This window comes from Octopus bimaculoides, chromosome 29 (genome assembly GCF_046866305.1).
Source record: "Octopus bimaculoides isolate indiv1 chromosome 29, ASM4686630v1, whole genome shotgun sequence".
In the NCBI taxonomy this organism is placed as follows: Eukaryota; Metazoa; Mollusca; class Cephalopoda; order Octopoda; family Octopodidae; genus Octopus; species Octopus bimaculoides.
Genome location: NC_142956.1, coordinates 15,313,623 through 15,334,361, shown reverse-complemented (window position 1 = coordinate 15,334,361; position 20,739 = coordinate 15,313,623). Strand labels below are relative to the sequence as shown.

The following is a 20,739-nucleotide window of genomic DNA, read 5'->3' as shown; positions in this document are numbered from 1 at the left end:
CGAAACCGCGATCCTCCGACCGCTAGTCCGCTGCCCTAACCACTTACCCATTGCATACATACACATACATGTAAGATATACACACACGCTTATATATACATATTTTAGCACACTTTGACACACCTAACACACACATATACACATATATACTTTAATAGACTAACACAGGTAAACAAACACACACACACACGTTTATATATATATATATTAGTCGCATGTAAACGTATTGAGTGACATTTATATATATATACACATATATGTCTCGCCTCTAAATATACAGAGAAAGAAGAGAGAAAGAGAGATGACAGAGAGAGAGAAAGAGAGAGGGAGATGCGTGCGCGCGTCTGTATGTGTTCGCGCGCGCTGCTCTTCGTTTGTGTGTATGCGTGTGTGCACACATATTTATATAAATATTATACATATATTTACATACTTACACATACACACACACACACACACACACACGCAGATCAGCAGCAGGCACACACACGTTCTTAGCAGTAGCTGCAGGCGCGCGCACACACTAGACAAACACACGCTTACACATAAACACTAACAGACGAACACACACAAAAAGAAAACTAAACGCACACACACATTTATATAGTGACACATACATACATTCATTCAGTGACACACACACACACAAACGCACATATATATTTATATACACATGCAGCAGCATTAGCGCACGTGCACATAGCTACACACATACAGAGACAACAGCTGTAGCACATACATACGCAAACAGAGCGTATAAACACATACATATTTATAATAGTGACATACACTCACAGCTGTACAGTGACACAAATACATACAGCGAACAGGAGCAGCAGCTACACACACACACACAGCTATATAATCACATTTACACATTCATATCTATATCTATCTATCTTTTTATCTATCTGAATAAAATATATATATATATATATATCTCTGTTATAGCTCTATATGTATGTATGTATATATATATAATATATCCCTGCTGGCTGTTTCATTTCAGTTACATTCTGACGGAGAGAGAGAGAGAGAGAGAGAGAGAGTTTTGAGTTTAGATAAAAAGTTTTATTAACAGGAAAAACAGACAAATTGGAGTTACATAGGATTATAAGGCTGGCGGTAAGTTATACTGGGTATACGAATATATATGTGTATTAGACGGTGTATATATATATATTTTAGAGGGTATATATATGTATATATACATATTGGAGAGAATATACTTGTGTGTACATATATATGTATTTATATATTTATATATTATTTATATTATTATATGTATATATATTTAAAATGGGGAAGGCCGGTTTGTGGGATTATCTTTCATTTCCAGTTCATAAAGGGTTTAGCTTTATGACATATCGTCAGATCCCCAAAACCTGTTGACCCATGATCTCTTGGAATGGTTTTTGTATACGATACGATACGATATTCTGGTGCCTACACATAAGTACCATATTCAATCTTGAATCTAAATCTAAACCCTATATATATATATATATATATATATATATATAGTCAGAGGGTGTGTTTGTATATACAATTATATATTAGAAGGTACATATAAAGTGAGTTGTGTGTGTATATATATAATATATAGAGGCTGTGTATACATATATGAGAGTTTGTGTGTGTATATATATATATATATGCATATATTTATTAGAGGATATGTCTCTATAGTAGGTATATATATATATATATAAGTATGGATATGTATATACATGTTTTTTATATTTAGTGTGTGTAGTTACATGTCTATTTGTTCTTGTGTATATATATATATATATATATTATATATATATATATATATATATATATATATATATATATATATATATATATATATATATTTAAAGTGTGTATATAGTATTCTGAGTTAACACACCCTCATAAAAAGTTATATATAAATACACGCACGTGTTCTGAGCATGTGTACATATACATATATATATGTGTGTATATATATATATATATATAATGTGTGTGTGTGTATAGAATGGCATATATGTATGAGTATATATATATATATATATATATATAGAATGCCATATATATATGTATATGTATATAGTGTCACCACGTTATACATATCTTCATATATATAACATATATATATGTAGCCGTGACAACTTTCTACACCCGTCTCACATGTGTATATACACGTTTATACACTCCTGCGTTGGTATATATATATATATATATATATATATTGTATGGAGGTGTAAACATACATTTCTAAGTTTATAAAAGTTTGTTGTGACGATTATACATTTATAACACACACGTATATATATATATATATATATATATATATATATATATATATATATATATACATATATCATAAATACACATGTATAGGTATATATACATACATGCCTATTTATGTCCTCATATATGTAGGTATTGTACGGGTGTGTACATAAGGATTGATATGTAATGTAAGTATATAGTTTCGTGTGACGACGCCTTCTTAGTTCATATATATATATACGCACAGTTATATTGTATATTAGCGAGTATAGAAACTTCGTGTATTTAAGTTTGCGTGTGTGTAGCTGGATGTGTAAACATGTGTTTACCTACATATGTGTGTATGTTAGTATATGTCTACAAGTGTCTACGGTTGATGTAAACATTAACCAGTGTATACACGTGTGTATATTACTGTATATACGTGTATATGTATATAGCTGTGTATATGCGTATCTATAAGAGTATGTATGTGTGTGTATATATATATATATATATATATACACACACACACACACGTTTACACTTATAGACATATATATATATGTCTACAAGTGTATACGTTTATGTGTGTGTGTATATATATATATATATATATATATATATATATATATATATATATATCGGTATGCTTATGTCTATGAGAGTGTGTTTGAGTTTATACATTATATATATATATATGGACGCAGGTATAGTCGCATGTTTAAAAAGTTGTCTTCGCAGTCTTAAAATCCTTGGTTCGATCTCACCGTGCAGTACCTTTCATGGTTTAGTATGAGGTCCAACCATTCAATGTAGAGGGAGGGTCCCCATTTACCCTAGTTCTCCTTTGTTTATTTAATAGCTGGGGAGCTAGGTTGGGTGATCAAATAGCCCATTGATCATCGTCGTAACTGAAGCAGATCCCTCTTACGTTTTTGTATTGTGTATTGATGTCTTACTCCCTTCTCTCATGTGTGTGTGCATGTAAGAATGAATGTGTGTATGAATGTAGATACATGTGTTTGTGCGTGTATGTATACATGTAATGTGCGTATGTCTATGCATATATAGATGTGTATTTGTGCGCATGCATGTATATACACGTGTGCACGAGCGCGTGTACGTATACGCGTGTGCGCGAGCATATGTATACGCGTACGTATACCTGATAGTGTATGTATGCGGCGTATGTGTACGCGGTCGTGTGTACTTATGCGTGTATGTGTACGCGGTCGTGTGTACTTATGCGTGTATGTATATGTTTGTGTGTGTGTGTGATAGATCGCTAACCACTACAAACATTTTTTTCTTAACTTGTTTCTTCCTGTGTTCTTTTCTGTGGAAGAGCGTAGGCTCGAAACGTTAAAGGCTTTTTCAATTCCCGAGCGTTATACTAATACTTCTGTTTGTTTTCTACACTGCCTGTCTTCGTCTGTTGTTTTTTTTTTGGGGTTGGACGATTTGACTGGGGACTGGTGAACCAGGTGGCTACACCAGACTCCAATCTGATTTGGCAGAGTTTCTACAGCTGGATGCCCTTCCTAACGCCAACCACTCTGAGAGTGTAGTGGGTGCTTTTACGTGCCACTGGCACGAAGGCCAGTCAGGCGCTACTGGCAACGGCCACTCTCGAAATGGTGTATTTTACATGCCACCTGCACAGGAGCCAGTCCAGCAGCATTGGCAACGATCTCGATTCGAATGTCTTTTCACGTGCCACCAGCACAAGTGACGATCACGCTCAAATGGTGCTATTTATGTGCCACTGGCACGGAAGCCAGACAGCTGCTCTGGCAACGATCACGCTCGGACGGTGCTCTTAGTGCTCCACTGGTACAGGTGCCGTCATGATTTCGCTTTCACTTGCCCCAACAGGTCTTCGCAAGCCGAGCATATTGTTCACTGTAAGAGACGTTGGCATGGGTGCCAGTCGTCAAATTTAGTTCGATTTTGATTCCGATTTCACTTGCCTCAAAAGGTCTTTGCAAGCGGAGTTTAGTGTCCAATGAAGGAATGGTACGCATATGTGGGCTGTCTGCATCCCTGGCAGGGGCCTTGGATTTTGGTCTCACTTGGCTTGCCGGGTTTTCTCATGCACAGCATATTTCCAAAGGTCTCGGTCACAAGTCATTGCTTCGGTGAGGCCTAATGTTCGGAGGTCGTGCTTCACCACCTCATCCCAGGTCTTCCTGGGCCTGCCTCTTCCACAGGTTCCCTCAACCGCTAGGGTGTGGCACTTTTTCACACAGCTTTCCTCATCCATTCTCGCCACATGACCATACCAGCGCAGTTGTTTCTCTTGCACACCACCTCTGATGCTTCTTGTGTCCAACTTTCCTCTCTTTATATATATATATATATATATAAACCACATGTGGTTGTACGATCCAAGGATCTAAGTGTGGGAAGTTTGTAAGCTTTGAACACTCAGTGGTAGCTATAAAAAACAATATTCAGGAATAATAATAATTTATTGTGATGAAAGTTGTAGGCTTTTCCCATATCAAAGTTTGATAATCTGAAAAAATTTATGTGCACCTCACAGTCAGCAACTACAGTTGCTATGAACACGAGTAAAAATCCAAACTAAGAGAGTGAAACCGGTAAAATTCAGGTGACATAGAATTCCTCGTTAGCAGATTCTCTGATGTAATAATTACTCAAAAAGGGGTACTTGTCTAGTTAATTGTCTGGCTGAAAATACCTTAATTATACCTTCATATAATTATAACCTTCACACAGTTAGGCTGTGGGTAAGAAGCTTGCTTCCCAACCACATGGTTCCGGGTTCGATCCCACTGTGTGGCACCTTGGGCAAGTGTCTTCTACTATAACCTTGGTCTGACCAAAGCCTTGTGAGTGGATTTGGTAGATGGAAACTGAAAGAAGCCCATTGTATATATATATATATACATATACATACATATCTGTAAAAATATGTGACACTTATTCAGTAGCCATGGTAAAACTCCGAGTTTCAGATGCCAGGGTGGGAGCCCACACCAACATCTCTTCAGCTATCCGGCCATTGAAAATTCCTGTGAAAAATGACCATTAAAAACAAAGAAGTTTTATCATGGCTACTGAATAAGTGTCATATATTTTTACAGATAAATTCCTCTATTTACATAATATTGAGGTCTCCTTCTTTCTTTTGTTGTCCTTCCTGTCAAATATATATATATATATATATATATATATATATATTAGGTTGGTGCATAATTATTGCAGCTTTTTTTCAATAAATTTTATCCAACAAAAAATTTAAGCAAAACGCCAAGCAGAAATTGAAGTAGATGGTGAATATGCCCTGGAATAATCATTTATTGATGTTTTTGTTACATGTTGTTATTGTTTTTGTTGAATAAAATTTATTGGGAAAAGCCACAATAATTATGCACCAACCTAATATATATATATATATATATATATATATATATATATATATATATATATATATATATATATATATACATATATACATATATATATATATATAACACAACCCCACCATTTACTGACTTATATATATATATATATACTTCTGTGTGTCTTTGTGTCTGTGTTTGTCTCCCCACCATTGCTTGCCAACCAATGTTGGTGTGCTTACATGTGTTTACTTAGCAGTTCAGCTAAAGAAACCGACAGAATAAGTCAAACGATTGAACCAGGTAAAAAAAAAAAATACACATACACGCATAAAGGGATGTTGAAAAGTTCCTGGCTTTGGCTAAAAGAAAATACAGGAAGATCAGTTGATTATCATGGGTTCAACATGGAGTAGGACCGCCTTTGGCACTAATTACAGCTTGAATTCTACAAGGTATAGACTCGTGCAAAGTTTGAATTGTTTCCAAAGGAATTTTTGTCCATTCTTCAGCTAAAACAGTCTCCAGTTCTTGTAGTGATGATGGTGGAGGATATCGACTCCTTACTTGTTTTTCTAAAATGCAACATAAATGTTCAATAATATTGAGATGTGGGGACTGTGGTGGCCAGATAAGATGTTCAACTTTACTAGAAATGTTCTTCGTGCCATTCAGTAACAACTTTAGCTGTGTGAATTGGTGCATTATCATCCTGAAAGATTGCGTTTCCCTCCAGAAACAGTTCTGCAACCATAGGATGTATTTGATCAGATAAAATGCTTAAATAGACTTAAATATTAATTCTGCCTTGAAGGGAAACCATTGGGTCAGCAGATTTCCAAGATAAACCCCCCCAGATAATCACAGATCCTCCTCCATGTTTAACAGTTGGAAGAAGGCAGTCTGTGTCAAATGCTTCTTTTGGCTGTCGCCACACATATACTCGGCTGGTGGTTGGAAATAGGGTAAAGGATGACTCGTCTGAGAAAATAACGTTCTTCCACTGCTCTAGGGACCAATTCTGTAGGTTTTTACTCCACTCTAAATGCTTTGCAACATTTGTTTTTGAAAGTAGTGGTTTTCTGATTGCAGCCCTCCTGTGAAATCCAGCTTTGTGCAGCTCCCATTGAACAGTTTTTGTGGAAACTGGGTTCTCGAGGTGGTCATTAAGCTCTGCAATAATTTTGGGAACTGTACTTTGTGATCCTTTCTAACATTTCGTGTAAAAGTCCGACAGTCCCTATCTAAAAGTTTTGGTTTTCTTCCAGAGTTTTGTTTCAATGAGGAGGTTTTTCCCCCTTTCTCAAAGGCTGTCATTACTTTCAAGGCAGTACTCCTTGATACATCAAACATTTCAGCTGTTTTCATTACGCTAGCACCTGCCATATGAACACCAACAATTTGACCTCTTTGAAAGTCCAATAGATCTGTCATTTTAATGAATTTTAATTACCTTTTTCTGATGGTATCTGAAAAGAAACAGCAATTTTAGCAAAACATATTAAGCAACACTAATAATAAATCAGAAAACATAATAATAAACAAGCTTTTGATGGTTTTATAGGTATTTCAAAATTATGATGCTATAATGCTAGGTATGTGTGTGTGTGTGTGTGTGTGTAATACAATGTATATACATATATATATATATACACAAATATATACATACACACACACACACATGTATATATATTCTTTTGTTTCAGTCATTTGACTGTGACCATGCTGGAGCACTGCCTTTAGTTGAACAAAACAACCCCAGGACATATTCTTTGTAAGCCTAGTACTTATTCTATCAGTCTCTTTTGCCGAACCACTAAGTTACAGGCACATAAACACACCAGCATCGGTTGTAAAGTGATGGTGTGGAGACAGACACACAAACTTATACATATATATATATATATATGTATATATATATATATATATATATATATATATATATATGCACACACACACATACACAATGGGCTTCTTTCAGTTTCCATCTACCAAATCCACTCACAAGGCTTTGGTTGGCCCGAGGCTATAGCAGAAGATACTTGCCCTAGGTGCCACGTAGTGGAACTGAACCTGGAACCAAGTTGATGGAAAGCTTCAAACCACACAGCCATGCCTGTGCCTAACTTCTTACCACACAGCCATGCCTGCGCCTATATATACACATATATACACCTATACGCCTATATATATATATATATATATATATACACACACACACACACACATGTATATACATATCTATATATATGCATATATACATACATACATTTGCACACATACACACACTTACACACACACACAGACATATTTATTTATTTATTTATTTATTTATTTATGTGTTTCAGCCAAGTGGCTGCGGTCATGCTGGTGCACCACCATATTAATAAATATTAAATAATTGATAAATATTAAAAATATGAAAGTATAGTGCCTGAAAGAAAATTTCATGTAAATATGTATGACCTAGTATTATACACATGTATATACACCCATTGGAGCAGACAATCCATCTGTGGCCATCCCACTTTTAAAAAATCATACATCAAGGACTATATTATCTTGGGTGTCCTTCCATCAGTGTTGCCGAGAGATTTGGCTGCTACTTTTAGCATGTCTCTGAGGAGTATGTAACGAGATTTTGACACAAGGTAGTTATGTAGGACACAATGTTGATGAGCTTGCTGTGAGGGATATTGTCATTCACATGTCATGGTTGGTGTGTATACATACGCACACATGTTGTTGTGTCGGTTGTCATCTCATGTGAACTCAGATTCTGCTGTCCATTGATTAAAACAAGTAAAAGAAAAAGGATATACATTAAGTGTATGACATTAATTACGATTTCAAATTTTGGCACAGGGCCAGCAATTTCAAGGAAGGGAACAGGTCCCCTTGCTTTTACCAACATCCTTAAAGGGTATTGTATTAGTTATACAGGAGGCACAATGGCCCAGTGGTTAGGGCAGCGGACTCGCAGTTGGAGGATCGCAGTTTCGATTCCCAGACCGGGCGTTGTGAGTGTTTATTGAGCGAAAATACCTAAAGCTCCATGAGGATCCATGAGGATCCAGGTTGTACTCTTTCGCCCCAACTTTCTCTCACTCTTTCTTCCTGTTTCTTGAGTAACGCTGTGATGGATGGCGTCCCGTCCAGCTGGGGAGAAACACATATGCCATAGAAACTGGGAAACCGGGCCCATGAGCCTGGGTAGGCTTTAGTAGAAGACACTTGCCCAAGGTGCCACACAGTGGGACTGAACCCGGAACCATGTGGTTGGTAAGCAAGCTACTTACCACACAGCCACTCCTGCGCCTATAAATTAGGGTTCGCTAACTTATTTACGTATGAAAAATATATAAACACATATATATGAAATGATGCCCATGATTGCACATTCAATATACTAGTAGAAATTAAAAAGTAAAATACAAAAGCACTCATCATACTCCATGACAGCTTTGGCATGGTTTCTGTGACTGGATGCATTTCTTAACACCAACCATTTTACAGAGTGCACTGGGTGTTGTTTTTTTGTGCCATCAACCCCAGTGAAATCACTATATAGCTTGGAAGACTGCAGACCTCAAGTGGGAAGTGGGGACTTCATGCAAGGGGATTAAAGAATAGAGAGGGGTAACTTTATGCTAGGAGAATGAGTTGAGTGGGGGAAAATTTATAGTATGAGAATAAGAAGAGGGGTAGAGTATGAGAGAAAAGGGCTGATGTAAGCAGGTTTCTTGTTGACTGCACATGTGTTTAGAAGGGCTGGTGAAGGGGGCGGGGAGCTAGAAGTGTCAGGGTGGACCCTCAAGCTACAAGGTGGGTAGGAAAGAGTAGGGTAGGGGGTGCCAGATGTGAGTGGGAGGAGTGAGGGATGTCTGGTGTAGGGTGGCAGGTTAGAGCTGATGGTACAGTAGACAGGTGGATGAAAGAGAGCTGACAAGCTGTTGAGTAGGTTGCGGCGGGGGGGGGTGTCGATGGGGAAGAGAGAGAGAGGTGGGTGGCGAGAGACACAGACAGATAGGGAGGGAGATAGAGAGAGGTAGGTAGGAAGGTGCAGTGTATGAGGAAGGTAGGATGTATGGCACAAAATGGGGAAAAGAATATATTTATAGAATTGTGTCACAGGTGCAACCATCTTGGCTTACATTCAGTCATAGTGTATCTAGGACTACACTAGACAGTGTATAGTGTAGTAGTAGTTAGTGACTACAGTTGTTACTTAGCCCCAGGTCAGCCTGATTTAGCAGACCTCTGATCAGAGATGTCCCAGCTCTGACCATCCCAATTTTTATTTAGACATAATGTATAGTATAGCCAGTCCTCAGTCAAATCGTCCAACCCATGCTAGAATGGAAAGCAGGCGTTAAACGACGATGATGATGATGATGATGAGCGCTTGTATGAGAAGCTGGATCTGGTAGTTTGAAATAAAACGAGTAGAATATAAGTCAGATATGGCTGGTTAAACTGTTTAGCCGTCAGATTAGTCTCGTAAATGTAATGCTTATTTACATTGCTTTAGATTAATCATGGCTTATCTTGTAGCTTTGAGATTTCAATGTTATGACTGTTTATTTTTAGAACGACATTGTAGCATAGGTGTGAGAAGCTGGTTCCGGTCAGCTTGAAATAAAATAGGTTGAATATCTGAGTTGGATATAGCGAGTTTAACTCTTTAACAGTCAGTTTATTCTGTCAAATGCAAAGCTTATTTACATTGATTTGAATTAATCATGCATTGTCTGGTAGCATTGAGATGTCAATAATATGACATAGACATTAGCACGCCGGCTGAAATGCTTAGCGGTATTTTGTCTGCTGTTACGTTCTGAGTTCAAATTCCACCGAGGTCGGCTATGCCTTTCATACTTTCGGGGTTGATAAATTAAGTACAAGTTACGCACTGGGGTCGATGTAATCGACTTAATCCGTTCGTCTGTTCTTGTTTGTTCCCTCTATGTTTAGCCCCTTGTGGGCAATAACGAAATAGGTATTTTGTCTGCTGTTACGTTCTGAGTTCAAATTCCGCCGAGGTCGACTTTGCCTTTCATCCTTTCGGGGTCGATAAATTAAGTACCAGTTACGCACTGGGGTCGATGTAATCGACTTAATCCGTTCGTCTGTTCTTGTTTGTTCCCTCTATGTTTAGCCCCTTGTGGGCAATAACGAAATAGGTATTTTGTCTGCTGTTACGTTCTGAGTTCAAATTCCGCCGAGGTTGACTTTGCCTTTTATCCTTTCGGGATCGATAAATTAAGTACCAGTTACGCACTGGGGTCAATGTAATCGACTTAATCCCTTTGTCTGTCCTTGTTTGTCCCCTCTGTGTGTAGCCCCTTGTGGGCAATAAAGAAATAGGAAATGTTATCACGCTGGGTGAAATGCTTAGTGGTGTTTCGTCTGTCTTTACATTCTGAGTTCAAATTCTGCCGAGGTCTAATGTAATATAGGGGCCATACAGTTTGTGTGACACAACATGTGTAGAATATAGCTTCCTTGAGAACTCTTTTGATAGACTTTTGGTAGATTTGAGTGAGTTTGGTTTATGTTGGTCGATAGCTTCTTTAATCCTTTTAATATCAACCTCTGTGAGACTGTCCTAGTTCTATGGGTACAAAATTACTGTTTTAAAATGATCTAAATTAAAACCTATCAAATTTCATGTTAATTTTTCTTCCAAACACCAGCTTAATAATGACAAAATTATTTTACTGAATCTTTCATGATTTTCATAATTAACCCATAAACTGCAGGGATTTTGCTGTATGTAACACGAACTGCTGAGCCTATTTTGGCTAAAGGTCAACTTCGATCTTTCACTCGAAAAAAATACTCAGTGTTTAACACCTTCTGTGATTGACTACCCTGTTTCTGGGGTGAAAGGGTATCGTGTGCATACATTATATGTCATCAAAATTAGGTCAGATCATGCCCTACTTCCGTGGCCACGCACGTAGCCTGTCGCACTGTCGCGTTGGCCACTGAGGTAGCCTATCACAGTTTATGGGTTAACTGAAATAGCATATTCTGTTGTGTCTGGGGAGAGTCGTTTTCTTGTCGTGCCTTAAAATTTAACACACTCACCGTTAAAATTTCCACTTATTATTTTTAATTTCCTAAAATTATTTTCCTAAAATTTTAGGAAAATAAAAATAAAAAGTGGAAATTTTAACGGTGAGTGTGTTAAATTTTAAGGCACGACAAGAAAACGACTCTCCCCAGACACAACAGAATATGCTTCAACACACAAACTCACATAAAAAATCTTGCAAACCAAACCCAAAAACGAAAAATGAAATGGTATATTTCAACAGAAATGTGGTAACTAAAGGGTTAAAGCGATCTGAATTAAAAGCCTTCCATCAAAATTTCATGTTAATTTATGTTCCAAACATCAGCTTCATAACGACAAAGTTATTTTACTTAATCCTTTGCTATTTTCAGAGTTAATTGAAACAAAGGCAATGTACTTCAACAGAAATATAGTAACAAAAGGATTAAACTTTGCCTTCTGTCAACAATTGCTTCGAGTTCTTTGGTTGCCTATCAGTTTGAATGAGTGTACAGTCATTTATTAAATACTCTTGTCTTATGATAGGTAAGTTTGTTTTGGCAGTGTTAAAAATATTCTGTTGACAATGGGCTGTGTGTCACTATAAAAGTACATTGTAGTACTTACTAACAGCAGCGACAGTCTTACTGTTTTATAGATACGTAGACATTCCGGGCCACATTACTTGCATATTTGGGACAGCATTATATACAGACGCACAGATGACATGGGCCTCATAAACACTGCTGCTTATATATCCAGAAAAGTCCTGCTGTTAAACACAGCCATCAGAATAGTCCTGCTGTTACAAATAATCATCTGCAGGAGTAACACTTTCTCTTTCGAGCCAGGAGATATTTGAGTGCCTCTTCAAAAGTTCAAGTAAGGAGATCTGTCCAGAAACACAGTTCCCCACATAATCTGAGAGACTGTGCTGCTTCTACGCCCTCGAAACAGGTTTGCAATAAATTCTTCGTGAGTCACAATTACATTTTCAAAAATACATCAACTGTAATTACGGTGCCCAGCTGATAACATTGTTTGCAAATTCGTCATGCCAAATGCATCACCATCATCGTCGTCATCACAGTATGTCCATTTTCCATGTTCACATAGAACGGACTGTTTGATAGGAATGAACAGGTCTGAGGATTGCCTCATGCTCCAGTGTCTGCTTTGGTATGGTTTCTGTAGCTCAGTGGTTCACAATCATTTTGCTGTTTTTAAACCCCTTTCATTCCTATTTTGCACTACTGGGCTTCCATAGCCATCTTCTATTTTTTTAATCTTTTACTTGTTTGTCATTTTGACTGTGGCCATACTGGGGCACTGTCCTGAAGGTCTTTTTTGATCAAATGAATCAATCTCCAGGACTTTTTTCTTAAGCCTAATACTTATTCTATCAGTTTCTTTTGCTGAACCAGTAAGTTACAGTGATGTAAACACATCAACATTGGTTGTCAAGCAATGGTGGGTGGACAAAACACACACACATACACACACACACACACACGACAGGCTTCTTTCAGTTTCCATCTACCAAATCCTCTCACAAGGTGTTGGTTGGCTCAAAGCTATAGTAAAAGACACTTGCCCAGGATTCCATGCAGTAGGACTGAACCCAGAACCATGGAGTTGGAAAGCAAGCATCTTATTACACAGTCACACTTGCACCTATGTATACATATATAAATCTTACTGTACATTATTTACATTTGACAGATATTTATCCTCATCTTGTTTGTTGTTAACACAACATTTCGGCTGATATACCCTCCAGCCTTCATCAGGTGTCTTGGGGAAATTTCGAACCTGGTTTCTCATTCCTAAGGTATTATTATTATTTTTATTATTCAGGTCACTGCCTGGAATCGAATTCGGAATCATGGGGTTAGTAGCCTGCACTCTTAACCACTATACCATATGCCCAACAAGATGAGGACAAATATCCATCAAATGTGACCTGAATAATAACAACAACAATAATAATAATAATAATGTCGAAAAATACCTTAGGAATGAGAACCCAGGTTCGAAATTTCCCCCAGCTTTCTTCAGGTGTCTTGGGGAAATTTCGAACCTGGGTTCTCATTCCTAAGGTATTTTTCGACATTATTATTATTATTATTGTTGTTGTTATTATTCAGGTCACTGCTTGGAATCGAACTCGGAATCAAATGTAAATAATGTACATAATTCCTCATCTCTTAAATGTAGAACTGTATTATCAAATCTTATTGTATCTTTATAAATAACTAGAAAAGCACTCGGAGAGTGCAAACCTCTGCCAAGCAGCTCATTTTAAGATAGATACGCGAGTAAGGTTACTAATAGAGAAACAAAAATAAACTTTGGAAACAGCAATGCCACCATAGGTTACGTGGAAACGATGAATGTGTTTTCAAGAGAGATAATCAAAGAACGTAACATTGTAATACTTCATGTAAAGTAAATGTAACGGATCTTTTTTAAAACGGGGGCCACATTTTTCATTAACGAAACACTTTGAAACTTGGAACACTGGTAGAATGTGTCATATAAAACATCTTTTTCTCTTAGTCTTCTTAAAAAAAAAAAGAAATCCCTAAGTTATTCCATGTTAAAGTTGTCGTATTTCTGTAATTTCAACCAATCAGGACTAACCTGGGGTTAAACAACTATAGCCACTAATACTAGCTACTATACTATACATCAGATAATGTAGTCTTAGAGATCATTGATCATAGGTCTTTGACCCGGGGTTAAACAACAACCTATGCAGGGTGTTACCCTGGTGATTGCTCATTTTTATGTATCTATGCTATTTATATATTATCATTCATATCAGGTGATTAGAGAGGTGTGTGTGTATGTGTGTGTGTGTGTGTGTGTGTATGTGTGTATGTGTGTGTGTGTGTGTGTGTGTGTATGTGTGTGTTTGTGTGTATGTTCCTCTCAGTCTGTCTATCTGTCTGCCTAGCTATCCATCTATCTGTACATAGCTGGCTATTAAGTTTATGTATTTGTGTGTGTGTGTGTGTGTGTGTGTGTGTAAATCTATAACTGTATATGTATAGATGTATACATGTATGTATATATATATATGTATAGATGTGTATATATATAACATCATCATAGTTTAACGTCCGCTTTATATATATATATATAGATGTATGTATATATATATGTATAGATGTATGTATATATATATGTATAGATGTATTTATATATATATGAATAGATGTATGCATATATGTATGTATAGATGTATGTATATATATGAATAGATGTATGTGTATATATGTATAGATGTATGTGTATATATGTATAGATGTATGTATATATATGTATAGATGTATGTATATATATGTATAGATGTATGTATATATATGTATAGATGTATGTATATATATGTATAGATGTATTTATATATATGAATAGATGTATGTATATATATGTATAGATGTATGTATATATATGAATAGATGTATGTGTATATATGTATAGATGTATGTGTATATATGTATAGATGTATGTATATATATGTATAGATGTATGTATATATATGTATAGATGTATGTATATATATGTATAGATGTATTTATATATATGAATAGATGTATGCATATATGTATGTATAGATGTATGTATATATATATATGTATAGATGTATTTATATATATGAATAGATGTATGTATAGATGTATGTATATATATGTATGTATAGATGTATGTATATATATATATATATGTATAGATGTATTTATATATATGAATAGATGTATGTATAGATGTATGTATATATATGTATGTATAGATGTATATATGTATAGATGTATGTATATATGTAGAGGTGTATGTGTATGTATACATATGCAGAGATGTGCGTATGTATACATATGTATGTATATATATATATACATGTAGATGTACGTTTGTACATGTATGTGTAGATGTATGTATATATATGTATAGATGTATGTATATATATGTGTAGATGTATGTATGAATACATATGTACGTGTAGATGTGTAAGTATATGCAGATGTATGTATGTGCAGGTACGTGTGTGTGTCTGTGTCTTACCTATTATCTTCTGGGGTTCAATAAACGATCAGTCAAGTAGTGAGGTAGATCTAATCAATCCCTCCCCTCCTAAAAATTTCGGGCCTCCTTCAATATGTTGGAATCTATTATTACTATTATTGTTATTATTGTTATTATTGTTATTATTATTATTATTATTATTATTTTATGTTTGACTTTTGTTTTGCATTTGTACAAGTTGGATCCAAGTCTCAACCCAGAGACCTCAAGAGACAACAAGTTAGAAGTTCATGTAGGTGTTATGCCTAGGGTACCATATATTTGGATTTGTACATAGTGTTGTCCTAGAGAATGTTTAAGAAACCATAAGAAAATTATCATCTGTTTTTATGTTCTGGGTTCATATTTCGCCAAGGTTAACTTTGCCTTTCATCCTTTCAGGGTCGATAAATTAAGTAATAAGAGAAACACTGGGGTGGACGTAATCAACTAGTTCCGTCCCCCAAAATTTCAGGCCCTGTGCTTTTAGTAGAAAGGTTTCTTATCATCATCATCATCATCATGTTAGGTGGTAAGCTAGCAGAATTGCTAAGACATCAAACAAATGCTTTGTGATGTTTTGTTTGTCTTTACATTTTCGGTTCAAGTTCAGCTGAGGACAACTTTGTCTTTCATCCGTTCAAGGTTGATAAAATCGGTTCCAGTTGAAAACTGGGGTTGATCTAATTGCCAGCCTTGTTCCATCCTGTGTCGCGCCGAATCTCCCTGAGAACTACATTAAGTGTATACGTAACTGTGGAGCGCTCAGCCACTTGCATGTTAATTTAACAAGCAAACTGTTCCCTTGATCAGATCGACTGAATCCCTTGTCGTAGCCAACGCAGTGTTAGTGGTCCGTGAGCAAGGACTTTATTTCACGTTGCTCCAGTCCACTCAACTGGCAAAAATGAGTTGCACCTGTCATTCAAAAAGGGTCCAGCCTTGTCACATTCTGTGTCACACTGAATCTCCTTGAGAACTATGTTAAGAGTACACATGTCTGTGGAGTACTCAGCCACTTGCATGTTAATTTGATGAGGAGGCTGTTCTGTTGATTGGATCAACTGGAACCCTCGTCATTGTAACCTTGAGTGCCAGTGTCCTTGAGCAAGACACTTTACTCCATATTGCTCCACTCCCCTCAGCTGGCAAAAATGAGTTGTACCTGTAATCCAAATAATTCAAAAGGGCCAACCTTGTCACATTCTTTGTCATGCTGAATCTCCCTGAGAACTACATAAACTGTATGCATGTCTGTGGAGTACTCAACCACTTGCATGTTAATTTCATAAGCAGGCGTTTCTGTTGACTGGATCAACTGGAACCCTTGTCATTGTAACTGATGGGTGCCAGTTACACCCAGTCCAAGAATTGAAACCATGATCTTGTGATCATGAGTACACAGCCCTAACCACCAGGCCATGCACCATCTAACCCATGCCAGCATAGAATAAAGGATGTAGGGCAAGCAAACATTGCCTGTCTGTTATTATAGATACCTGCTGATTCCAGAAGTGGGTGTGAACCATTCCACTGGTTCTGATTACAAATGGAATAACAAGCATTCCATTAACTCTTTCATTACCATATCTTTAATTAAATGCTCTGCTTATCTGGTTGAGTTATCTTTGAAAATAACTAAGAATTTGGGGTGGTGAGGGGGTTAGTAAAATAATTAAGTTTATTTTCAGGCATTGGTTGTGTGGTTAAGCAGTTCACTATGTAACCTTGTTGATTTGGGTTCAGTCCTACTGCGTGTCTCCTTGGGCAGGTGTCTTGTACTGTTACTCTGGGGCTGACTTAATGCTTTGTGAGTGAAATCAGTCAAGGGGAAACTGGATGGAAACCTGTTGAAAAAAAGAAAAAAAGAACCCTAAAGAAGTGTCAGACCCAGGATTTTAAAGTATGTATCAGGACCACTCAGCACAACAGGGACAATCTCAGAATCATGGAGGGCCTCCTTATAAATGAATTGGGACTAACCATTAACAGCAGGAAGGAACTACATGAAGTAGATTGGTTGCTATAGCAACCCCAATCTGTGAATGTCACATCCCTCCTTCCTCGCTCATCCTCCTTCCTCGCTCATCCTCCTTCCTCTCCCACACGTCTGAGCAACGACTTTTTCACCCCTCACTTTTCTCAAATGTCCTAAAGGGGTCATAACCCCTGAAATATAGAAATACAATTTTGTTTTGTTTTCTTTTCCTTTTGTAGTTTACTTTGTACCTTCTTGTATTGTTCCAATCTTACACAAGTATGGTAAGAAATCTGCTTCCCAACCACATGGTTCTGGGTTCAATCCCACTGTGTGGCACCTTGTGCTAGTGTCTTCTATAGCCTTGGGCCAACTAAATCCTTGTGAATGGATTTGGTAGATGGAAACTGAAAGAAGCCTGTTGTGTATATATATATATATATGTCTGTGTATGTGTCTGTCTCCCACAACTGCTTGACAACCATGGTGCGGTGCTTACATCCCTGTAACTTAGTGGTTCTGCAAAAGAGACTGATTCATTTGACTAAAATTCTTCAAGGCAGTGCCCCAGCATGGCCACAGACTGAAATTAGTAAAAGAATAAAAGAATAAAAGAATAAAAGAATAAGACATCTCAACGCTTCTAAAAGCAAACTCGTTTCTTTTTCATGATATCAAAAGATAAGATGATACTTACAAATAGATTGATAGATAAATTAATTAGAATTATTTGAATATACTAACATTTACAAGACATAAATTATACATTAAATAAAGATTGAACTGGCACTCTTGGAATTAGAACCATTCCATATCTAATCTATAACAAATGGACAGTTATAATTGCATTAAATTTTTAAAAAAATAAATTTTGGCATCTTCCAAGTATAAAAATAAAAAATATAAAAGAAATATTTTGACCAATTTATAATTTTATAAACTCAAACATAATTTCACATTATATTATTTAAGTCTATGAACTATATTTGGCTTACAAGACAATGTAATGGATTTTATATACAATTGTTATGGATTTATACAGAAGAATGACCAAAGAGGTATATATAAATTTCAAGATTCTCATACTAAAGTCTGTCTATCAAAAATCAAAAGCAGATAATATAATGGATTTTACACATAACTATTATGGATTATTACAGAAGACCAACCAAGGAAGAAAATATGGATTAGTCTCATACTAAAGTGTACTTACCAAAATGTAAAGCAGTAATTTTTAATTTTTAATATTTAATTTATATTTCAAACAAACACCTTTTTATAATATTACTTCATATTTATTAAAAACACTACCATTCGATAAATTATACAAATTCAAAATTTATATCTCTGAAGAGCAGAAGAGTTGTCTATAATATATATATATATACACATATGTATATATACCTATATATATACACATATATATAAAAAGCGGCGAGCTGGCAGAAACGTTAGCGCGCTGGGCGAAATGCTTAGCGGTATTTCGTCTGCCGTTATGTTCTGAGTTCAAATTCCGCTGAGGTCGACTTTGCCTTTCATCCTTTCGGGGTCGATAAATTAAGCACCAGTTACGCACTGGGGTCGATGTAATCGACTTAATCACTTTGTTTGTCCCCTCTATGTTTAGCCCCTTGTGGGCAATAAAGAAATAAGAAGAGTTGTCTATAAATGCTTATCAATATAGGATTCCATTATTAGGACAACGCTTTTGTGAAATGATCGTAAGATACTTTAAAACTTAATTCAAAAAATTTTTAAACTAACATATTTAGGAGGAGTGGCTGTGTGGTAAGTAGCTTGCTTACCAACCACATGGTTCCGGGTTCATTCCCACTGCGTGGCACCTTGGGCAAGTGTCTTCTACTATAGCCTCGGGCCGACCAAAGCCTTGTGAGTGGATTTGGTAAATGGAAACTGAAAGAAGCCCGTCGTATATATGTATATATATGTATGTGCGTGTATATGTTTGTGTGTCTGTGTTTGTCCCCCCAACATCGCTTGACAACCGATGCTGGTGTGTTTACGTCCCTGTAACATTAGCAGTTCGGCAAAAGAGACCGATAGAATAAGTACTAGGCTTACAAAGAATAAGTCCTGGGGTCGATTTGATTCGACTAAAAGGCGGTGCTCCAGCATGGCCGCAGTCAAATGACTGAAACAAGTAAAAGAGTAAAAGAGTATATTTTTTATTTAAACTAACATATTTTTAAATAGTAAATAATCAGTTGGGAGTGATTTCATTTGTTGAGTTAAACTCTTCAAGGCGGTGCCCAAGCATGGCCACAGTCCAAAGACTGAAACAAGTAAAAGAGAACAGTTAAGTGTTTCCTCTATAATAATGTGTACATATCTATGTGTGTGTGTATGCACACGCATGTGTGTGTATGTATATATATAAATATATACACACACCTTCTATCTATCATGTGTATCATTATCTTTTCATCTGTTTGTGTGTGTGTATATATATACACATACACACACAAACATATACAGAGAGAGAGGGAGAGATTGCTTCTCTCACATGAGACTGTTCTCTCTCTTTCTCCCTATCTCTATCAATCTACATTTTTCATACCCACCTGAATTCCACATATTTACATACATAACAAAAAAATACTATACATACAAACACACACATACATTTTCCTATACATATAATATACATTCATATACACACATGCATAAATACATTTTATATATACATATATACACACACATGTACACACACATACAGATACATTATATATATATATATACACACAAAAACACACATTTATATATATATATATATATGTACACATAAGTAGATACATTATATATATATATATATAAACATACACATACATGTATATTATATAAACATACAGATACATTTTATATGTATATACACACACATGTACACACATACATACAGATACATTATATATATATATATGTATACACACAAACACACACATTTACATATATATATATATGTACACATACATAGATACATTATATGTATATATAAACATACACAC

General features: G+C 36.1%; 1 protein-coding gene across 1 annotated transcript in view; it reads left to right on the top strand.

Annotated features, from left to right (window-relative positions):
- Positions 1–993: 993 nt before the first annotated feature.
- Positions 994–20,739, top strand: part of LOC106879554 (phosphatidylserine synthase 2) — a 100,612-nt gene continuing 80,866 nt past the window's right edge. The window contains exon 1 of the mRNA XM_089345651.1: positions 994–1,125. The gene's annotated coding sequence lies outside the window, so the exon portion shown is untranslated. The remainder of the gene's footprint in view (positions 1,126–20,739) is intronic.